We start from the raw sequence: 10,000 nt of genomic DNA, 5'->3' as shown, positions 1-10,000 counted from the left end.
CACCAAGAGGCGAGTCTACATAACAACAATAGCCACAATAAAAAAATAACTGCAACACGAAAATAACAATAACAACAAACAGAGTTATACCCCACGACTGAGAGTGACGAACGACGTGTCCCTGACTCGTTCTGGCGCTCTGCTGCACGCCATCATCAACTCCAGAACAGGTGTAGGTGAAGGTGGCGACCGAGTGAGAACAAGGGTAACGAATGGCTGGGGAGGCGAGGCAGGCACACAAGTTGTTCATCACGTGCTGCGTCTAAAACCAATGCCTTGTTGTAACCATGTTTTTTTTTTCTGTAGTGTCTCGGACAAGCGTCCTGAATCAATGCCTTGCTGTAGAATAGTTTAAAAAAAAGCTGCGTATATCAACATCCTCAAACAGTACCTCGTTATAATTCCGCAAATCAATACCTTGGCTTAACTACTGTCTTGTTACGTAATGCCCTATCCGGGGGGTACCTCGTTATACAATGCCTTAATCCAGTCCCTAGCTTTTCTACCTCAAACCAACACCAAGATTAAATGCACCAAAATCAGCGTCTCCTTATAAACCCCAAGTTTAATGCCTCGTTATAATCTCCCGTTCGCTTTCCCTATGCTCGACGGACAAAATCCCTTTCGAATATCGCTTCCAACAAGTTAGCGTAATCGCATTAAGTTCTTAAATGATGTGAAGGGGGTTACGTGCTTAACGCCACTCAGCCAGGGAACGAAAAGGAGAGGAAAGGTAGTAGAGCAGCAGGTAGCATTCGTAATGCTGATGGTACTTGGATTGGAGTGATTGCTTTTCAGTACATTCGTCCTCGATGCTTTGATAAAATCTCAAGTGTAGTATTAGAAAAAAAAATATGAATGCCTTACGACTAGTTTTCTCTGATTTTCATATGTAAAATAAATAGATAGATAAATAAATAAAACAAAAATAAAAAAAGCAATTTGATGCACTCACTACAGACACCGCGCCACTAACCCTGGATTTCGCGACGTTCTCCAGAGTTGGCAAACACTATAACCCAATGGCAACAAACCACGCAACCGGCGCGCCATCACATCATATCCCAGTACTAAAACGCTCGCGGCATCTCCCTAGAGCCGATCCTCAGCTCTCTCCCCACACCGCAAATGATTCCCGCTTCCACCACGCCAACACCGCCCAACTCTCCGCTACCAACATCATTCAGTACCTTCGAACTACAAGCCTTTCTGCTTCTACTCTGACAGCCGCTAGAGGTAACTGAACGAAGACATTTTAGAAAGACAAGTGTGGAAATGAAAAGGGAAGAAACGAAAAATAATGAAGTGGGGTAAAAAAAAAGGGGAGAATGAAGAGGGAGAGACAAGAAGAGAGAAGAAGGAAAAATGAAGTGACGAGACAAAGGTGTAAGAATAGGGGGAAATTAAATGGGAAGAAACAGAAACGACGACTTGACATATTCCCTTTGTTTCTCGGTCTCTGTCACTCTCTCTCTTTTAATGACTGATAACAAACTGATAGGTAGGAGATGATAACTGATTGAAATTTAACGGTGGTAATTTGAAGTGCAACGACGTTATTCCGTCATGATTCATTAAGCCGTTCATCAACCTCCTCCGCCTTCCCTACTTTTACTCCCTCCTACCTCCCTCTTCCCTCCTTGTTTCATTCTACTCGCTTCCTCCCTCCCTATTTCCTCATCCTCTTCCCTACTCCCACTTGCCATCCTCCGCCTTTCCTTTTCCTTCTACCTCCCTCCTCTTTCTCCCACCCCCCCTTTTCCTTTTATTCTCCTCCCTATTCCCTCCCACTCCCCACCTAACTATCTCCCCCCCTCTCCCCCATCGCCCCACTCCCTCCCATAGTGCCTTATAGTTGGTACTGCATCTAATGATCCCTGAACCCCGATCGGCCCGAAACCTTGGGATTCAACACTCTTTAGTGACACTTCATTAATGCCTCACGATGTCTAATGGCTTTACGAGAGAGAGAGAGAGAGAGAGAGAGAGAGAGAGAGAGAGAGAGAGAGAGAGAGAGAGAGAGAGAGAGAGAGAGAGAGAGAGAGAGAGAGAGAGAGAGAGAGAGAGAGAGAGGGGAGGGAGGGAGGGAGAGAGAGAGAGGGAGAGGGAGAGGGAGAGGGAGAGGGAGAGGGAGAGGGAGAGGGAGAGAGAGAGAGGGAGAGAGAGGGAGAAAGAGGGAGGGAGAGAGGGAGAGGGAGAGAGAGAGAGAGAGAAAGAGAGAGAGGGAAAAAAAACTTGTTTCGCTCGCTCGCTCATGGCGGCGGGTGTATCCGAGTCGCTCTGTAACGCCAGCGAAAAGAACGGCTGTCGACTTGCTAATTAGGACCTATTTAACAAGATATACATGCTGGAGCGAGTGGGGGGAAATGCGTGGATAATTTTCAAATAAATGTCACATATTTCTGTTATCCTTCCTTCTATGTTTTTGTTTCATTTGTTCACATATCAATTATCATTGTTATTATTATTGTTATTATCATCGATATCATTATTCTCGTGTGGATTTACTAGCCGCCCCCCCCTAAAAAAGAATTAAAGGAAATGATAATAAGGTGCGAATCTTGTTCTTGTTCTTCATCCAACATGAAGCAACAAATGACTCCTCGCTGCCTTCTTGCTCCAGACAATAAAAAATGTTAATTGACGAAGTGGAGGAGGAGCAGGAGGAGGAGGAGGAAGAGGAGGAGGAGGAGGAGGAGGAGGAGGAAGAGGAGGAGGAGGAGGAGGAAAAGGAGGAGGAGGAGGAGAAGAAGAAGAAAAAGGAGAAATAGAAGAGGAAGAAGAAGGGAAAGAAAAAAAAATCTATGAACAGTAACAACAACAACAACAAAAACATAAAGAGCGCGACTGGGAGAGTGCCATCCGCCGTGCGCCCGCTTTCGCAAGATGTGCAGCCGAGTCCGCCCACTGCGATGCTCCACAAACACTTTCATCTTACGGGCGTCAAATAACCCGGAATCCCCTCATGGACAAAATGAACTTTCATTCTTGATGCTAATAAAACGGAAAAAAAAGAAAAGAAGGAAAACACGTCCAACATAATGAAGACATTTCATTAGAGAAATTAAGGTTTTGACGTATATGAAAAAAATAGCATATCTTAACTTTTTGAGCAAAAAAAAAAAAAAGTCCTAATTCTAATAAGAGAGAAAAACGGGCTTCGTTGCGGCAGATTGAAGAGGAAGAAATGGTAAAGGAGGAAGAAGAAGGGGGAAAAGGAAAAGGGAATTTGTTTATATTACTCTATGGCGATGCGGTCATTTAGGTTTGAAAAAAGTGTATTGAGGGTGAGAATCCAGGGGGATGAAAGAGTGAGAGTCTTGCAGGGGAAAAGAGTGACACACTAGCAGGGAGAACGTCCGGGGAATGTCTAGCTGGGACATAGGGGGACGTCTATCAGGGAGAAAGGGTGAATTTCTAGCAGGGAAAGAGGGTGAACGTCTAGCAGGGAAAAAGGGTGAATTTCTAGCAGGGAAAGATAGTGAACGTCTAGCAGGGAAAAAGGGTGAATTTCTAGCAGGGAAAGATAGTGAACGTCTAGCAGGGAGAAAGGGTGAATTTCTAGCAGGGAAAGATGGTGAACGTCTAGCAGGGAGAGATTGTGAATATCAAACAGGGGGAGAGGGTGAATATCCATTAGGAGGAGAGGGTGGATGTCTAGCAGGGTAGAAAACATGACAACCAAATTTATTACATAAAACATTCACGAGAAAATGATATATACACATTCTATTCTTACCCGATTATTATTTTTTAATATGTTCCTTTGTTTCTGTTTTGACAATGTCACGGTGCGACATGCGAATCATTACACACGATTAAAGTTTAAATTACGCAAGTTTGATTATCTTCCCCCGACAGATCCAATTTGATTAAAGAAATAAATGCTTTACAGATATTATTCAAAGATAACTTAAAATCATCAAACTCAACCCCTTAAAAAAAACATCGCTATGTAAGGAAAAAAAAACACTCCCAGAAAAAAAAAACATTGTTCAGCAGCTTAAAATATGTTCACGGTTAATGAAAGGAATAAAACAAAAATACACCATTAACAATTACCTTATCCAACATCTAGCGAAAGATATATCTAGCTGAACTGATGAAACGCATAAACACCCCACAAGAAAATTGGCAGAGAGAATTAAAAAAGAAAGAGAGAGAGAAAACAAGAATTCCTTCAAAAAAGGTGGGGGGAGGGGGCGGGGTGTCGGAAGGAGGGAGGGGAGGAGGAAGGAAATATCATCCTAAATGTCCTCCACTCCTTCAAAACGGCCCGTAAACAAGACATCAAATGGCATCTTTGACATTCAGAGACAGTGATGGATCTGACAGCGAAGGGGGGCGGGGGCGGGGGCGGAGGTGGAGGGGAGGCGGGGGGGAGGGGATGAGGGGAAGGGGCCGGAGGGAGGGGAGGAGATGGGAGATGAACGGAAGGAGGGGAGGGGAGAGGGGAGAGGGGAGAACGAGAGATCTATCGGTTTACTTTCTTCCCGTCGAAACAGTTTAAGGAATACAGGCGTGTCTTCGCAAGAGCGTGAGCTAAACCTCACGCTCTCGCGAAGATACGCCTCTAGTGAATGAGAGGGGAGTGGATGGATGGATGGGTGGATGGATGGATGGAAAGATGGATGGATGGATGGATGGATGGATGGATGGATGGATGAATGGATAGATGGATGGGTGGGTGGAGGATGGGAGGAGTGAAGAAAGGGAAGGAGAGGGAGGGAGAGGGAGAGGGAGAGGGGGGGAGAGAGAGAGAGGGGGGGGAGGGAGAGGGAGGGAGGGAGGGAGGGAGGGAGGGAGAGAGAGAGAGAGAGAGAGAGAGAGAGAGAGAGAGAGAGAGAGAGAGAGAGAGAGAGAGAGAGAGAGAGAGAGAGAGAGAGAGAGAGGGGGGGAGGGAGGGAGGGAGAAAGAGAGAGAGGAAGGGAGAAAGAGAAAGAGACTATAAATAGAAAAAGAAAGATAGTGCACAGGAGAAGAAAAAAAAGCAGGGCCAGGCTTAAGATGGGTAGAAGGAGAGGAAAAATAAAGAGGGAAACAAAAGAGGAGGGAAGGGAAGAGAGAGGGGAGAGAAAAAGAAGTTAAAACCAAAGTAAAACTAGAAAAGAATATAGGAAAAGAAAAAGAAAAAGAAACAGAGGCGAGGTAGAGCAAAAGGAGCGAGAAACAAAAATACAACAGCAACAACAACAAAGACCTAAAACGCAACTTTCATCATCAGAACAAAACATTTCCCCCCCCCCCCCCCTGCCACACGCACACTCTACCGCCCTCCACCTCCGAAAAACATTGATGCTCAGTAAAGCGTCAAGCCACAGCAGCCTTCCTAAGTGTTTCTGGAAAGAAGTCAGCCCCTTCGAACCGTTCTTTACCCCCCCCTTCTCCTTTGCCCCTCCCTCACCCTACACCCACATCTCTTTCGGTGTCTTAGTCTCTCTTTGTCGCTGTCTGTCTATGTGTCTGTCTGTGTGTGTCTGTCTCTAATATTAAAAAAAAGTTACAAAACAAACAAACAAAACAAAAAATATGCAAATATTCTCTTCGGGTTTCCATTCGGCAAATTCGGTAAAATTATCAAGCAGACTTATTAGAACATGTAAATGTAAATATGTAATGTAATTCTATCTAATAAAACAAAGCATGATAATAATAATAATAACAACTTTGATAATACTACTAAGTAGTATTTATTACTGTACAATATAAAACCAGGATATAGACGCGAATATAACATAACGTACCTGATGCCACAACTATAGGCCTTAAAAAATGCCGGGGAGGGTGGGGGGGAGGGGGAGAAGAGTACAATTGATAGCAATTGTGATTTTAAACAGCGCATTAGGGATGGCGAGGAGTTGCCAAGTGCCATATATTTCACAATCAGCAAGTGCCAGTTCCACCAGGCCTCTCGGAGCCATTGTGCAGCACGTAATGGTAAGCGGGCGAAAAAAGGAGGAAGGGGAGAGGGGAGAGGAGGAAGAGAGAGGCTGTCGGCCTGCGAGGGGAGGGAGGCGAAGCGAGGGAGGAGAAAGAAAAAGAGGAAGAGGGAATTTGTGTGTGTAAGTGTGAGTGTGAGTGTGAGTGTGAGTGTGAGTGTGTGTGTGTGTGTGTGTGTGTGTGTGTGTGTGTGTGTGTGTGTGTGTGTGTGTGTGTGTGTGTGTGTGTGTGTGTGTGTGTGTGTGTGTGTGTGTGTGTGTGTGTGTGTGTGGGAGGGTGAGAGTGTGTGTGTGTGTGTGTGTGTGTGTGTGCGTGCGTGTGTGCGTGTGTGGGGAGGGGGAGTGAGCGCGCACACGAGAGAGAGGGGGATTGGGGAGAGGGAGAGAGGGAGAGAGGGAGAGAGAGGGAGAGAGAGGGAGGGAGAGAGAGAGAGAGAGAAAGACAACACATACATAGAGGAACAGACCTCCTACTCTTTTCCAGTCTGAAAATATGGAAACTGGCACAAGGAAACTCCCCTTTGGAAGTGACCGCGCATGCACTTCCTGCGGGGCGCTCGCTGTGTTCCTTGTGCCTCCGACATCACGCTGCGGGGGGGAAAAGGGGGAAGGAAAAGGCAGTTGAGGCACGGGAAGAATAAACGTGGAATGTGGAGAGGGACAGGAGAGTGAAGACGACGAAGAGAAATAGAGAGAAAGGGTTTGTAGGAATGAAAGAAAGAAGGAGAGAGGTAGGTAGGGTGTGTGTGCGGGGTTGGGGGGTGGGGGGGTGTAAGGAGGGTGGGAGGGTGGGAGGGAGGGAGGGACGGAAGGGGAGGGGAGAGTGGGGAAGGGAGGGGAGGGAAGGAAGAGAGGGTGTGAGGGATAGAGAAAGAGAGGGAAATAGGGAGAGGGAGGGGGAGGGGGAGAGGGAGGGGGAGGGGGAGGGGGAGGGAAAGTATAAGTGAAAGTGAAAGGGAAAATGAAAATGAAAGTGAAAGGGAGAGAGAGAAGGTAGCGAAAGAGAAGCGAGAGAGGACAGACACGTTAGTAGGGGATAAAGGGATGACTTTGGCACTGACTTTGACAAAGAGATATCGAAGGCAAGGGAATCGAGCATAGACAAAACAGACTCTTGATAAAAATGCATAAATTAATTGTTAAAGGACTCAGACGTGTAAGTTCCCCCTTACCCTGCCCTATCCTTTCTCTTTCTCCTGCTATAGCCCTCCAAACTTCCCCCCTCCTTAACCCACCCTTCAAAAACAGGAATAAGGGAAGGATCAAGCCAGAGAGAGAGAGAGAGAGAGAGAGAGAGAGAGAGAGAGAGAGAGAGAGAGAGAGAGAGAGAGAGAGAGAGAGAGAAGGAGAGAAAGGGGAGAGAGAGAGAGAGAGGAGAGAGAGAGAGAGAGAGAGAGAGAGAGAGAGAGAGAGAGAGAGAGAGAGAGAGAGAGAGAGGAGAGGAGAGGGAGGAGGAGAGGGAGGAGAAGAGAGAGGGAGAGAGGAAGAGAGAGAGAGAGAGGGAGAGAGAGGGAGAGGGAGAGAGAAGGAGAGGAGAGAGAGAGAGAGAGAGAGAGAGAGAGAAAGGGGGGAGGGAGAGAGAGAGAGCAGGGGAGAGGGAGAGAAGGGAGAGATGGAGAGAGGGAGAGGAGGGGAGAGAGAGAGAGAGAAGGGAGAGAGGGAGAGGAGGGGAGAGAGAGAGAGAGAGAGAGGAGAGAGAGTGGAGAGAGAGAGAGAGAGGGAAGGAGAGAGAGAGGAGAGAGAGAGAGAGAGAGAGAGAGAGGGGGGGAGGGGAAGAGAGAGAGGTGGGGGGGGAGGGAGAGAGGAGAGAGAGAGAGAGAGAGAGAGAGAGAGAGAGAGAGAGAGAGAGAGAGAGAGAGAGAGAGAGAGAGAGAGAGAGAGAGAGAGAGAGAGAGAGAGAGAGAGGGGGGGGCAGAGGAGGGCATTGGAAACTTTACGATGACGCAGTGCAAGTCAGGCCCTTACGCCAAGAGCCCCACGCAACGCCAATTAGCCCCGCTCGCGGTCGTTGAGCTGATAACTTGGACGATAACTTCGAGAAAACAAGTTCCTCGCTTACAACCTCCCTACAACCCCCCCCCCCCCTAAGTTCACGAGTACGTTAGGACCACCAACCGCCGTATATTCAAGGCAAAGCAGCTTCCGTTGCTCATCCTGTTGGTCATTTTGTTGCATTAGAGGATTGCAAACCGCGGCAGTGAGTTGGGGTAGCAAAAAAAAAAAAAAAAATAATAATAATAATAATGAAAGGGCGTGTTGCTGTAGACTCATCAACAGCAACAGCAGTAAGAGAAACAGTAATAACTATGTCAGTATCAATTGTAGGATATGGTTCTGATTGGCGAGGATGATAAAAATAGTACTATTACTACATGATTATGATAATAAAAATCACAATGAAAAACGACAACAGCAAAAACAACAGAAATAACAATAAAAGTAATAATAACAGTGATGAGATATTAACATCAAACCCAACCATGGCATGAAAATCAAGAAATAGCTAATGTTTACCAATAAATACAAAACTAACAACCCAGCCACTGCCCACCGACACCCCCCCGCCCCTCCGCCACTCGAAAAAAAGGGAGAAAAAAAAAAAAACACCACCTGGCCGTCAAATGGTTACATCGACTTCAGATCTGTTAGAAGGCAGCCAATCCTCTCAATAGGCGAAGTGACAGCCGGGATAAGCGACCAAGATGAATGGCATCATGGCGGCGGTCCAGGTCCAGGCGCTGCTTTCGACGTCAGACCCCCCCCACCCCACCCCCCACCCCCACCCCACCCCCGCGCCGCTCGTATCCAGGGTGAAATTCGTCGGCCAGTCAATCTCTTTCACGCTTCGCTGACGAATAGCATCATCATCATCATCGTCGTCGTCGCCATCGTCGTCGTCGTCATCGTGTGACTAAGTTACGATGGGACACTTGGCAAGAGTTCAATCACGTTCCGGAAGGTGACAGGACGTCCACACACATTCATATATATACTAACATGTACACTGTACATTGTACACGGCACGTTCACGTAAAAGCACACAAGCAAGCACATAGATACAAAAATACATTCACGCAAGACTGCAATGTATGCATGCATGCAAGTTAAATTCCCCCTAAAACTCCATCCGACATGAAAGATCCATATTCTGAATACCACTCTCCGTCGTAACATCATAAAGAAGATAGAAATTCAATACACAGGATATGCACACACGTGCCGTATGCGTTTTCAGCGTCGTGGCAGAGCCCGGCTCGGTGCAACAGGCAGGTCTCCCCTTATCGACCGCAAGCGTCCCCTCGACATCGACACGTGGCCGGAATCAAAATAAACAATATCTTCAGGTTATCAGCTCACGCTCGAAACCCAGGCCACACATCCGCTTGGCATTGGAGCAGGAGCCGGAGGAAGAAGGGAGGGAGAAGGAGAGTGCGAGGGGAGGAGGGGAGGGAGAAGGAGAGTGCGAGGGGAGGGTGGGAGGGAGCAGGGGAGGGGAAGGAAGAGTTGGGAGGGAAGGAAGAGTAGGGAGGCAGGGAAGGAAGGAAGGAAGAAAGGAAAGGAGGGAGGGAAAGAGAGAGAGAGAGAGAGAGAGAGAGAGAGAGAGAGAGAGAGAGAGAGAGAGAGAGAGAGAGAGAGAGAGAGAGAGAGAGAGAGAGAGAGGGAGGAGGAGGGAGAGAGAGAGAGGGAGGAAGAGAGATAGATAGATAGATAGAGAGAGAGAACATCCTACTGCATTCCCGACTTATCTGGGCATTATTGTGGCCTACCCTGGCCGTAGCGACAAGACCCCCCCCCCAACCCCAACCCCCTTAGGAGAGAACCAAGCGCTGACGATGAAGGCGATAGATCAGGGGCCGCCAGCATCCTCTGCACTCCCCTCTCTGTTGCTGCGTCTATCTCCCCTCACTTATCTCCCCCGAGCAGATAACGTATCTCCCCTCAATCCTTGACGACCTGTCTCCTGCCACCCGCTTCCCCAAACACACTACTTATCTTTCTCTTTCTCTTTCTCTTTCTCTTTCTCTTTCTCTTTCTCTTTCTCTTTCTCTTTCTCTTTCTCT

General features: G+C 47.4%; 1 protein-coding gene across 1 annotated transcript in view; it reads right to left on the bottom strand.

Moving 5' to 3' along the window:
• Nucleotides 1-10,000, bottom strand: part of Tomosyn (syntaxin-binding protein tomosyn) — a gene marked incomplete in the record, with an annotated part of 544,120 nt that overhangs the window by 75,872 nt on the left and 458,248 nt on the right.

This window comes from Penaeus japonicus, unplaced genomic scaffold, assembly GCF_977035675.1.
Source record: "Penaeus japonicus unplaced genomic scaffold, GWHDUDI00000001_assembly GWHDUDI00000026, whole genome shotgun sequence".
Lineage (NCBI taxonomy): Eukaryota > Metazoa > Arthropoda > Malacostraca > Decapoda > Penaeidae > Penaeus > Penaeus japonicus.
The sequence above is the reverse complement of the archived record's forward strand: the minus strand, read 5'-3'. Positions and strand labels throughout refer to the sequence as shown.